This window comes from Molothrus aeneus, chromosome Z (genome assembly GCF_037042795.1).
Source record: "Molothrus aeneus isolate 106 chromosome Z, BPBGC_Maene_1.0, whole genome shotgun sequence".
In the NCBI taxonomy this organism is placed as follows: domain Eukaryota; kingdom Metazoa; phylum Chordata; class Aves; order Passeriformes; family Icteridae; genus Molothrus; species Molothrus aeneus.
Window position 1 is genome coordinate 73,593,264 of NC_089680.1, and position 13,843 is coordinate 73,607,106.

Consider the following 13,843-nt stretch of genomic DNA (forward strand, 5'->3'; position numbering starts at 1 on the left):
TCATAAAGCAACGTTGTCTCTGTAAAACAGCATTTTAAGTATTGAAAGCTCTGAATTGGAAAAGTAGGAAAGAGACACCAACTCCTTTGCTACTGCAGCTGCAGACGCGGAAAATTCAAACTAGATCGCAATCTCATCTACTGTTGCAAAAGGGGAGGAAACCCTGTGCAGAGGCATCATTGCTTGCTGGAAAAAGAGAAAATGAAGAGAGTAATTCCCTCATAGCAAACCAACAAGCCAACCAGGCACAATATGAAAGTGCCTCCCACTCCAGTGGCTAAAGCACTTGGATGTAGTTAGGGCATCTTTGGTAGAGAACTGGCCCATGTGCTGAGCACTGTCACGAAGGGATTGATGGAAGTCTGCCTGAAGGTCCCTCAAGAGCCTCCCGCTGTCCAGGCTAAAGTTTCCCCAGCACCTCCTCATTGGCCTTGTGCTGCACCCCCTTGCCCAGCTCCCCAGTCCTTCTGTGCACACGCTGCAGATCCTCCATGACTTTCTGCTTCCCAGGGGCCCACAAGTGCACCCAGCACTGCAGCGGTGGCCGCAGCGCTGCCCAGCACAGGGCCACGCTCACTGCCCTGCTCCTGCTGCCCCACTGCTGCTGACACAGGCCACCATGCCCTGGGCCTTCTTGGCCACCTGGTCCCAGGATGGCTCTTCTTCAGCTGATCTTCTATGGCATTCCTGGGTCCTTTTGACCCATGCAGCTCCCCAAGCACAGAGTTGCCCATTTGACTTCAAATACAGCATCCACCATTTCGAGATGGCCTTCATGTTCTGAGAAACACAAGACAGCTGTCAAGGACTGGCAGCTTCACCCCCACTCTGGCTCCATGACATTTGCCAAAGCAGCAGACTTCACCAATAAATGCATCAACAGAAACTGGCCCCTTCTGATTTCCTGCCTCACCAGGAGGCTTCATAACTACTCACTTTCATCCTTTGGCCTCACGGGAAAAGAATGGCCCCCCACAGCTTCATAGACAACACAACCATCTCCTTGAAGCTTATCAAAAGCCAAAAGTCACCTGGCCCAAAAGACTTTCTAGAACTGAAGAATTAATCAAGAAAACTGCAGACCAGACTCACAAGCCAAACACACCATTCCAAAAGAAGAAAACAAACAAACAAAGCCCCATGACTTCAAGCACTACCACCTGTGCCCTCGACCACAGTGCTGCAGAAGCCCAGGGATAGAGCTTCCCTGAGCCAAGCAGCCAGATGCTCTCCCAGAGGCACCAGCCCTTTGGGGCCTCAACACCACAGGTCAAAGGCCAAGTTCTACTGCTGCTGCCTGCAGGAAATCCCGAGCTCCTGGCAAGACTCCAGCACTCAGCATCCTCAGCCAGCAACAGGAAGCGCTGGCTGCTCTGAAACTTGCACCTCTGCCTTGCACTAAAGACAGCGCCACCCACAGCTTGCACTTACAGGATCAGGATATCCAGGCTCTGGTGTGAGCACTGATGGAGGCTGGCGCTCACGCATCTCAATTTGCTCCTCTTTGGCTTCTTCTCCAGGAGCAGCAGGAGCCAGGGGAGAGACGGCTGTTGGTTCTGTCAGCTGTGGCAAGAGAGAAGCATGAAGGACAAACTGTTTAGAACCTCATTTCTTTTCAGATCTAGCACTGCACATTTTAAGTAGAAATCAGAACATTTCATAGCGACAAAAGGGTTCTAAGACACAGACATCAAATTAAAATGGGCCAATTCAAGAGAACTCTAGATGGATATAAGGTTGATATTCCTCCCTGGCCTCCCTGGCTGCTATCAAGAAGCAACGTTGTCTCTGTAAAGCAGAGTTCCTTTTCGTTCCTGAAAGTTCTGAAATGGAAATGCCGGAAAGCGACAGCAAGGCCTTGGCTACTGCAGCTGAAGACGTGGGAAACTCAAACTGAAACACAATCTCATCCAGGGCTGCAAAAGGGCAGGAAATGTTATGCAGAAGCACCTTTGCTTGCTAGGAAAGGAGAACAAGATCAGGGCAAACCTCTCCTAGCAAACCAACAAGCCAACAATCTACCAAGGCACAATATGGAAGTGCCACCCACTCCAGTGGCTAAAGCCCCTGGATGCAGTGAGGGTGTGTTTAGTAGGGAAATGGCCCTTGTGCTAAGCACTGTCATGTAGGGGGTGATAGAAGTCTGCCTAAAGGTCCCTCAAGAGCCCCCCATTGTGGAGACTACAGCTCCCTCAGCACCTCCTCATTGGCCTTGTGCTGCACCCCCTTGCCCAGCTCCCCTGTCCTTCTCTGCACACGCTGCAGCCCCTCAAGGGCTTTCTGCTTATCAGGGGCCCACAAGTGCACCCAGCACTGCAGCGGTGGCCGCAGCGCCGCCCAGCACAGGGCCACGCTCACTGCCCTGCTCCTGCTGCCCCACTGCTGCTGACACAGGCCACCATGCCCTGGGCCTTCTTGGCCACCTGGTCCCAGGATGGCTCTTCTTCAGCTGATCATCTACGGCACTCCTGGGTCCTTTTGACCCGTGCAGCTCCCCTGGCAAAGAGTTGCCCATTTGACTTCAAATACAGCATCCACCATTTCTAGATGGCCTTCATGTTCTGAGAAACACAAGACAGCTGTCAAGGACTGGCAGCTTCACCCCCACTCTGGCTCCAAGGCATTTGCCAAAGCAGCAGGCTTCATCACTAAATGCATCAACAGAAATTTGCCCCTTCTGATTTCCTGCCTCACCACGAGGCTTCATAACTACTCACTTTCATTCTTTGGCCTCACGGGAAAAGAATGGCCCCCCACAGCTTCATAGACAACACAACCATCCCCTTTGAAGCTTATCAAAAGCCAAAAGTCACCTGGCCCAAAAGGCTTTCTAGAACTGAAGAATTAATCAAGAAAACTGCAGACCAGACTCACAAGCCAAACACACCATTCCAAAAGAAGAAAACAAACAAACAAAGCCCCATGACTTCAAGCACTACTACGTGTGCCCTCGACCACAGTGCTGCAGAAGCCCAGGGATAGAGCTTCCCTGAGCCAAGCAGCCAGATGCTCTCCCAGGGGCACCAGCCCTTTGGGGCCTCAACACCACAGGTCAAAGGCCAAGTTCTACTGACGCTGCCTGCAGGAAATCCCGAGCTCCTGGCAGGACTCCAGCACTCAGCATCCTCAGCCAGCAACAGGAAGTGCTGGCTGCTCTGAAACTTGCACCTCTGCCTTGCACTAAAGACAGCCCCACCCACAGCTTGCACTTACGGGCTCAGGATATCCAGGCTCTGGTGTGAGCACTGACTGAGGCTGGCGCTCATCCATCTCAATTTGCTCCTCTTTGGCTTCTTCTCCAGGAGCAGCGGGAGCCAGGGGAGAGACGGCTGTTGGTTCTGTCAGCTGTGGCAAGAGAGAAGCATGAGGGACAGGCTGTCACCGATCATTCAGAACCTCATTTCTTTTCAGATCTTCCACTGCATCTTCTAAGGAGAATTCATAACAGTTCATAGCCATATAGGGATTCTAAGTCCCACTGACCAAATTAAAATATGCCACTTAAAAAGAACACTAGATGGAGATAAGGTTGATATGCCTCCCTGGCTGCTATCATAAAGCAACGTTGTCTCTGTAAAACAGAATTTTAAGTATTGAAAGCTCTGAATTGGAAAAGTAGGAAAGAGACACCAACTCCTTTGCTACTACAGCTGCAGACGCGGTGTGGTGGTTTGACTGGAAATGTGTTTTTTGGGATGCTGTGTTTTTGGCCAATGGATATTCAGACTTTAATATTGGCATTTAACCTGGCCATTGGGACATGGACACGCCTCTGAGAACACGGGGTTAAAAGCAGAGCTCTCCCCTGGGAGGGTTCTTTTGGGTTTCCGGCGGGAAAGAGTTCGGGTCTCTCCCCCGGCCCAGCTGCTGGCTGGGCAGGGGGAGGGGAAAGCCATGAGGCCGAGAGAGGTAGGCCTGAGCCCCGGGGTGGAAGGGTGGAAGAAAGAGTGAGAGAGACACCGGGAGCCATCGGGCAACCCCCCCTGAGAGACACAGAGAGAGAGAGAAAGAGCCGCTGCCTGGGACTGTAACCTTGAAGCTTGATAAACATGGGCCTGCGCCGGCAGCACGGCTGGGACGGAGAAGAGGGGGGGGTTCAGCCGGCCGCTTGTAGGAGCTTTTAACCCCTTTTTGGAGAATGAGAACTTTACAGAACATTGACCTCTCCTAGAAGATAGAGTGGAAGATGAGGAAAGAAATGGGCCAGTGTGAGAGAGGTCTGGGCGAGTGAGAGATAGTAGAAGAATAGAGAAGAATCCTAGTGGGAAGAGATGATGGAGTGGCTTTTGCTGGACTCTTTTTGTACAGCCATGGACAGAACCATGTTCCTTGTGATACAGAGACTGCATTCTAGGGGGAGGCAATGGCCTCAGAACCAAGAGGGTTCAGTGTTGATGCCCCTCGGCCCCAGGGGGTGAAAAAATATGGGGGGGACAGGTGTCCCAAAGGAGAGATTGTGGGGACAGGTGTCCCAAAGGAGAGACTGTGCCTTTTTTTGGATCGGGACAGAGCATCCTTAAAAGACAACCCTAGAAGCAGTTCTGGTCCATGTTCAGTGGTGAGAGCACTGGACATGAAAAGGAAGAGGTCACGACAGCAGATGTACTCCGGGCGGTGCCACGAGTGACACAGAAACACACGAGGCTTCAGCTGTGTTTCCAGGGGAAGCCCATGGCACAAGAAGGACTCCTCTCCTCTTGATGAACTGAGGATTGATTGTCTAAAAGGTGGTGCTGGACCGAGAGTTGGTGATTTGAGGAACCAAATGTATTGTGTTGGAAATTTGGTGGGGGGAGGAGGAAATGCACTTGTGAAGTTTTCATTTTCCCGGTGTGTGTGTGTGTTCCTTTTTATCTGTAGTTGTAGAGTAGTTAATAAAGTTCTGGTTCTTTTTCCCTAAGTAGGAGCCTGCTTTGCTTATTCCTGGTCACATCTCACAGCAGAAACCAGGGAGAAGGTATCTTCATGGAGGCACTGGCATTGTGCCAGTGTCAAACCATGACACGCGGAAAACTCAAACTAGATCGCAATCTCATCTACTGTTGCAAAAGGGGAGGAAACCCTGTGCAGAGCCATCATTGCTTGCTGGAAAAAGAGAAAATGAAGAGAGTAATTCCCTCATAGCAAACCAACAAGCCAACCAGGCACAATATGGAAGTGCCACCCACTCCAGTGGCTAAAGCACTTGGATGTAGTTAGGGCATCTTTAGTAGAGAACTGGCCCATGTGCTGAGCACTGTCACGCAGGGATTGATGGAAGTCTGCCTGAAGGTCCCTCAAGAGCCTCCCGTTGTCCAGGCTAAAGTTCCCTCAGCACCTCCTCATTGGCCTTGTGCTGCACACCCTTGCCCAGCTCCCCTGTCCTTCTGTGCACACGCTGCAGCCCCTCCATGACTTTCTGCTTCCCAGGGGCCCACAAGTGCACCCAGCACTGCAGCGGTGGCCCCAGCGCTGCCCAGCACAGGGCCACACTCACTGCCCTGCTCCTGCTGCCCCACTGCTGCTGACACAGGCCACCATGCCCTGGGCCTTCTTGGACACCTGGTCCCAGGATGGCTCTCCTTCAGCTGATCTTCTACCACACCCCAAGTGTCTTTTCACCCACGCAGCTTCCCAGGCACAGAGGTGCCCATTTTACTTTCTGGAAGACATCCACCATTTCTAGATGGCCTTCATGTTCTGAGAAACACAAGACAGCTGTCAAGGACTGGCAGCTTCACCCCCACTCTGACTCCAAGGCATTTGCCAAAGCAGCAGGCTTCATCACTAAATGCATCAACAGAAATTTGCCCCTTCTGATTTCCTGCCTCACCACGAGGCTTCATAACTACTCACTTTCATCCTTTGGCCTCACGGGAAAAGAATGGCCCCCCACAGCTTCATAGACAACACAACCATCTCCTTGAAGCTTATCAAAAGCCAAAAGTCACCTGGCCCAAAAGACTTTCTAGAACTGAAGAATTACTCAAGAATTCTGAAGAGAAGACTCAAAAGCCAAACACACCATTCCAAAAGAAGAAAACAAACAAACAAAGCCCCATGACTTCAAGCACTACTACGTGTGCCCCCGGCCACAGTGCTGCAGAAGGCCAGGGATAGAGCTTCCCTGAGCCAAGCAGCCAGATGCTCTCCCAGAGGCACCAGCCCTTTGGGGCCTCAACACCACAGGGCAAAGGCCAAGGTCTACTGACGCTGCCTGCAGGATATCCCAAGCTCCTGGCAGGACTCCAGCACTCAGCATCCTCAGCCAGCAACAGGAAGCGCTGGCTGCTCTGAAACTTGCACCTCGGCCGTGCACTAAAGACAGCCCCACCCACAGCTTGCACTTACGGGCTCAGGATATCCAGGCTCTGGTGTGAGCACTGATGGAGGCTGGCGTTCATCCATCTCAATTTGCTCCTCTTTGGCTTCTTCTCCAGGAGCAGCGGGAGCCAGGGGAGAGACGGCTGTTGGTTCTGTCAGCTGTGGCAAGAGAGAAGCATGAGGGACAGGCCGTCACCGATCATTTAGAACCTCATTTCTTTTCAAATTTACCAACACATCTTTTTAGGAGAAATCAGGTACTTTGACAGCAATGGGATGCCAATTGAAATGCATTGTATATTGCTCTTATTTATATATTCCACCCTGCCAATTATCAGGTAGAAATATTCTTTTTGTAAAACAATGCTTCTAGTTCTTGAAAGTTTTGAAGTGGAAAAGGAGGAATCAGGCAGTGATGCTCTTTTTTTTGATGATGCAGTCATCAAATGGATTTTTTTCTGGCCTTCGTAGCTGGTCTTCTACACTCTACTGCTACTGGCCAAGCTCACCACTTGCTCTTCGATTCTTCATCACCCGGAACATGAAATGTTTCTTTCTCACTCACCTCATGATCAGCACCGCTGAATACACGCCCGAGGTGACCTGTAGTGGGGAAGGGAAAACGAACAAGATGCTGTGAGAAAACTGCTTGGGCTACTGAATCCCACAGAACAAGTCAACCCAAACAGAGATGATTTCCCATTTCACAAAATCCCTCCAAAAGACACATTTCATTCACACAGCCAGCAAGAGATCAGGACAATATTCTTGCTTGCGCCTACTCTTTGGCCTGTTTTGCCAGTAAATGAATAAAAACATGATCAAGAAAATGCAAATTGTTTTTTAACACTCAGTGCTCCTGTTCTACCAAACACATCAAGCAGCATTTTTATCCTCTCTCTCCAGTACATTTTTTTAAAAATCAGTTGCATGCATTAATTCTCATTAATTCTCTTGCTGGAAACAGTTGCCCAGAAAAGCTTCCCCAAAATCCCCCTGAGCTTTGGCAGTTCTATTGTGAAACAGCACAGCAGCAGCTCCAGGGTTCTGGAGCAGACATTTACTGCTTTGGAGATTGCACTTCCTTGCAAAGTGAATCGCTGTTTTAGCACTCAGTAAAAGATCAAGTTAGGCAGTCAAATCCTTTCAGGAGAAAATTTAGAAAGAAAGAAGCTTTCCCTGAATTCTGGGAACAACTGCAGAGTTTTTTTCCAAGAAGGTCTCCCGGTCTACATTTTCAAAGGTGTCTTGCTATCCCAGTAAACTGAGGAAATGACAGACTCTGCTGCCACAGACTCTCCCATGGAGGGAACGGAAGCCCTGCAGGTTCCCTTGCAAATGCTGCCCCTGTGGCTACTGACACCCACTTTTTAGCTGAACTACTTGAAAGGATGTTTACCAAACCAGTGGCATTCTAATGTTCTTTCTGTTTCAAAATCAGAAACTCAGTCACTAAGAAAGAGCAGGAAGACATACAAAAGCCAGGTTAAGTTACACCAGGGAAAACCTCTACTTACTTGCCAGCTGAGTCAGATAATAGCCGGAATAATAAACCGTGTAAGCAGCGAAAATTGCAGCCCTGAGTTCCTCCATCCCTGTGGCGCTGCTCTACAAGTGTGCAGGCAGTGCTCACACAGTAGAAAAAAAAAGGCTCTCGTCAGTGCACAGCTACCCCCTGACAAATGCCTTAACCAGGAGGATGCGCCTGCTCTCAGCAAGACCTACGGCTGCTCTGACACTCAGGCCTTCCTTGCACCAAGGCAACCTTCTGATGTCACCACGACGACGTGGAAACCATGCCCTGACATCACAAAGGAAACGTTCTACGTTTGTCTGTGAATTATGCCAAGCAATAACCAACCTCCCCTACAGCAAACACAAAATAGCCTGCAAAGTTCTCCTCTGTCACAAAGCAGCACAAATTCCCCTCATGGGCCAAAGCCTGTTGTTCAAGGGATCCAAGATTAACTCCAAGAGTGCACAAAGCACCTACAGCCTGGACCCCAAATAAGCACTCAGATGGGACCCAAGCAAAGGAAACCAGACCAGGAAAATGGCCCACAGCATTGCACAGAACCAGGAGAGAAGCCACTGTTAGCATAACAGCTGAAATCATTCCTAAAAAATCTCCCCACCTATCTGCACATTTATTGGACATGCCCAGGGCTCCGGTGCATGTACATCTCTGCCTTTATTCCCCTTTGGAAGCAGTCCAACTGGCAGCATCTGCCCGCCCGCAGGAGCTGCTCCAGGCTGGGAATGCGACTGGCGGTGCTGATTTCCAGAGGCTTCTGTGTCCCAGGGGAAGCCAAGGCAGGAGCGGGTTGAACAGTGCTGCTGCTGCTGCTGCTGCTCTGTGCCGGAGAGCCCCGGCTGGGCAGGGCACAGTGCCCCCTGCACTGCGGGCTCCTTCTCCTGCCACAGCTGGGTGCACCTGGGAACAAGGTATGACAACTTGTGGGGAAACCAAGGGGTTTCTGGGGCTGCACTGCTCTGCATATACCCAGGCCAGCCTTGGCTCCCAAAAAGGTCAACCAGAGGAAAACAGCTGGAAAATGTTTCATTTTGATCTTTCTTACCTGCTGACAGAAGTTGCCAAAATGAAAGTTACCAAGCAGGGCCCAATCCCTGCTGCCAGCTCAGGGTTAGAAAGGAGGCATTACTGTATTTTAGTACTCAGTGCATAGGGAATCACTTCTCTGACATATGCACACCCAGTAATCACACCTACTACTTTGTATCCATGGAATTAAGACATATTCAATAAGTTGTGGAAACTCACAGGCTAAACATTACCCCAATTTATCTGACACATATCAATCACTTCTCAGAATTTATTGACATCAGAGTAGGAGTGTCCTGTAGGTCCCTGGTGGTCACTGTCACAGGTTCAGGAGGAGACCCATGCACAAAAGAACCTAAGACACAACCAGGCCGGCAAAGCAAATAATACATACCAACCCCTGGATTCCCAAAAATCTGCTGAGCAGGAGAAGGATGTGGAGCATGGTGCTCGGTGCCAGGGGCAGGTAGGCAGTGCACTTCCAGGACATCCCCTGGATCAAAGCGCTGTGCATCTCATCCTTCTCACCCCTCCACCCCAGAACCAGGCCCTATATCTCCTGCTCAGGAGTGGAATTTTCCCAGTTACAGCATCAGCCCACACATGGTCAGCGTGTGAGATGAGGCCATGATGGCTCAGGATACCAACTCCCTGCCAGCAAGGGCTCCATTGCGCACTGTTCCCCTTTCAAAGCTTGACTGCCCACCAATTGACCAATACATTGTTTCTCTTTCAAGGGTGTCCTGGCTTGGCTATATCATGCTTGTATCTCCAGTCATCTGCTCTGGTTTTGATGAATAATAAGTTTTGCAGCTTTAAGACAAGTTCCAAGAGTGAAGGGAGGGAGAGAAGAAGCACGGAGTTTCTTTGCAGAAACTGCACTCACTCCTCCACATTCCTGCTCCTGGACTGTGATGTCTGCGGATAGACAGAAGGCAAGACAGAGCTCTCCTTTGCTTTTAGTTAGTTTTAGCTAGCTGAGACAAAGAAGTTCCCTAGACTGTAGGGAGGTTTTTCCTCTTTTCTTTGGACCTGTTTAGACCTTCTCCAGACTGAATAACAGAAGAGCACTGGCAGCTCACACCTGTGACCCACCGGGCTGGGCCTGGGTAGCAGCATTTCCAGCACCACAGGACTGATAAGAGACTGAGTGAGCTGAGCCACAGCCCACGGAGGAGACTTTGTGAGTTTGTCTCTCTTTTGGAGCGGCAAGAGGTTTCATTGTTTAATATTGTTTAGGTTTTATTGCTTAATAAACAGGTTTTTCCACTTTTCTCCAAGGAGGTATTTTCTCCCAAACTGGTTGTGAGAGGGACCGATTGAATGTGCTTTCTAGAGGAGCTCATGTGGAGGGTGTCTCACAAATTTGCCCTAAACCAGGACAAAGGGTCAAGTTCCCATTCATTAAACAAGATATTTTTCTTCATTGCCTTGTCAACCTGGTCAAAAATGGATCAAATATAGCAGGGTCTTGGACACAGTTGCTTTAGAAATACTCCATTCCTCAAATTCTCCTTCACTAGTCAAGAGCATCCTAAAAACACTTTCTTCCCCTGAATGCAGGGAATTGAATTCCAGCTACCTTCTTAGAAGGACCATTCTCTTTATTCTCAAGGTTAAGATAGCCACTTGCACACATTAAGCACTGCAATGGGGGAATACAGGGTTCAGTACTGCCTGCTAAAGCTCAAGGAATCCACAAGATTAAGCCTCATTTGTTACGCCTTAGCATTTTCCCAGCGCCTCTCCCTTCTACTCTGGGATTCATACACAAGCATTTTGCCAAGAAGTCCTGCAAGTGCTTTTGATGAGTGAAGACACATTGCATCCTTCCTTCAGAAATTAATGAAGAAAACACAAATTGCCTACTGCAACCCTTCTGCTCCCTTCCTCATCAGTTCACTACTCAAGCAAAACCCTCAGGCACATCCCTGATTCCCTCTCTCCCAGCAGCTCAGAGCTGCATTGCACAGCGCTTGCTGTGTGCCAGAGAACACAAAGCAGGCTGGCCTGGTGGGCCTGAATATTTCTGCCAAACACTCTGCATCTCACACCTTTGCTCTGGCTCAGTGCAGAACTGCAGGATTGCAGGCGCTTCCTCCCAGAGCTGTGTGAGGCGCTGGCTCCTGCAGACGTGCCCTGCCAAGCTGTCCCTGCCTCACGCTGGCCTCGCTTCCCCTGGCAGAAGTGCCGGGCCTGAAGGAGGCTGCCCTGTGCTCCAGCCTGCCGAGCAGCCCAGCTCCCTGCCCCTGTGCCCAGAGTGCTGCACACACTGCTGACCTTGGCCAGGAGTTGCAGGGCAGCCGGCAGAAGAGGAGGAATCCTCAGCCAGCCCAGCGGCCCTCGGCTGCCCTTGGCCTTTCTCTGCTCCTGGGCACACTCCAGACAGCCAATGCCTCCAGGCCAGGCTGTGCCCAGCACGGCTGCGCTTCTCCTCGGCAGCAGCCAGCTGCCACCTGGGCTCTGAGAGTGCAGGATTCGCCCACTCCCAGGAACAGGCACCCAGGGCCCGGCTGCTGCCTCTCGCAGCTCCAAGGGCCTCCTTCCAGCCTGCCTTTGCCGGGGCTCAGCCTGCTCCCGCCTCTGCTGGGGCTCTGCTGGGGCTCCAGCCCGGCCAAGGCCGGGCCCGCTCTCAGCTCACAGGCGCTCACAGCTCTGCACCTCAGGAGACTTTGCCGAGCACCCTCTCTGATCTTTCTTTTCTCACTTGAGCAAGGCTCTCCTTCTGCCAAGGAGATTGCACTTAGGGACACAAATCTAAGTGGCAGGAACTCAAATGCTCTTAAGTCACAGCTCAATGCCTGAATCCACACAGGATGTTTGGGCTGCCTAATTCTTCCTTTGCTTTTTCCTGCAAATGCCATTGCCCTTTCTGCCTCAACTAGACATATCACAGATGTGCCAAAAGCAGCCAGTATTCCAAAGGCAGTGTGGTCTGGAGATGATGAATGAAGAAGATCCTTCCCCACTTTCAAGGCACACCAAAGAAGCCATAAATGTCACTTTGCACCTTTAAGAGACAACTGGTAACTCAGAAAGAAATGCTGAGCTTATTCACAAGGTGAGAAAGAATGGAATCTTGCAGATGAGTTGAAGTTTCTGAAACTTCATTGATTTACAATCCTCCTCTATAATCCTACCCTACAGTCCTATTCTAAGCTAGTTATGGAGTAAATGGTCCTGATGTCATTATCACAGTGTTAACGTCTCCTTCCTCCTCTTCACTGAAATGATGAGTGGCACCAGGAATGAAGCAGGCTTGGCTGATGTTACAAATGTATGCTGCTCACAAATAAAACCCAAAACAATAAAGAACAGTGAAGCATGACTTTCCAAGCTCAAGTGCTTCACAGGCTCCATCGGGATTCCTCTAGTTCCTAGAAAGATGCAGAATAAGGAGCGCCGGGACAATCTGCACCTCCATCTTCATATGCAGGACCTTGCCATCACAGGCAAACCTGGCCCAGAAACCCACTCATCCATTTATTCTGGTTGCTTCATCTTGCTGGGATTTTTGCCCTGCCAGTGCTCTAGAAATGGTGCTTTCTGTCCCTGGGGTTTTTTCCTTTCAGGACACTCAGGGTGACAAAAACAAAACAAGGCAACAGAAACAGTCAGAAAACAGAGTACCTCTCTGTGGGAATCCTCAAAACAGGGTTTTGGGAAAGCTGCAAAAGGCAGGCCTCAGAGACAGCAAAACTTTGATTAGAGTGGCAGGGTGCTATTTACAAATCCCAAACAGAAGGGGACTGCTTTGGAACATGCCTTGAGCTGTTCTATTTTTCAGGATCAGTCTCATTCCATGGTTATGACAATGGGAAGATGCCAGCAGCTCACATCCCAGGCAGCAGACCAAGAACTTAATGGTACAACTTACTTTTTAAGTTTCTTGACCAATCACACAAAGCAAAAGCATATTGACGGTAGTTCTAGCCAATCACCATAAGCACACGTACTTTTGGTTAAAACAATGCTTGCTTATTTCAAATACAATACCTACTTGTAAGCCTTAAAACACAATGTACAGAGCTCCATTATTAAGCTTCAACCTTCCTAATATCTTGCTAGATAAACTTTTCTGTAGTTTAGAGAGTTAGTCTAGACAAGCGGTAATACAGAGACCATTGTTCTATTTGTCCTTGCTTTTCTACAGTTTAAACAATTTTTCTGCTGACCTATCTCATGGCTGCTGCTTAACTCTAATCACAGTTCTACTGTATCTGAGGCCTGCCTTTTGCAGCTTTCCCAAAACCCTCTAATTTTGTGGATACCCACAAAGCAGTAGCCATCAGATTTGGCAGCAGAAAAATTATATAAGAAGTAGAAAAGAAAGGACAAATAAAACAATGGTTGGTGTATTAATGCTTGGCTAGAATAATTCCCTAAGTTTCAGAAAAGTATCTCTAGCAAGATATGAGGAAGTTCTAAGCTTAATAATGGAGCTCTGTGCATTGTGTTTTAAGGCTTACAAGCAGGTATTGTATTCAAAGATGTGGAAACCCAGGGCACCAGAACTATTTCTCTGTCTGCTCTGGGGTGCCCTGACCCCCAGGGGAGCACTGACTTTGACCCTCATTCATGAAGAAAGTTTCCTAGACTTCAAGATAGACTGGAATCCACAAAAGTGTGGAATAGATTCTAGAGAGCAGTCTAGGTGTATCACTTGGGGAGAAATTTAGATTTGGGATTTTTAGTATGTTGTGGATGGAAGCAAGATGGAGGGCACAGGGCATCATCCTGGGTTTCTTCTTCATGCTTCTTCTTCCTTCTTCTTTATGGGTTTGAGTGGCATTTCGTAATTGGGCAGAAAAGTCTGCATTGCAGGCTCTTTGGGATCAGTTCTTGGGTTGAAAGGGAAAATAATCTAGGTGTCAGTTCTTAATTGGATAGTTTAGTCTTAAAAGACCTTATAACAAGAGATTGTTAGCCATTTTTGCCTTCTAAAGAAAAGCTGCTGAACTCACAGTAGTGAGACTG

At 49.3% G+C, this 13,843-nt stretch overlaps 1 pseudogene; it reads right to left on the reverse strand.

The window, feature by feature from the left end:
• Positions 1 to 13,843, reverse strand: part of LOC136569417 (serine/threonine-protein kinase PAK 3-like) — a 67,625-nt pseudogene that overhangs the window by 28,463 nt on the left and 25,319 nt on the right.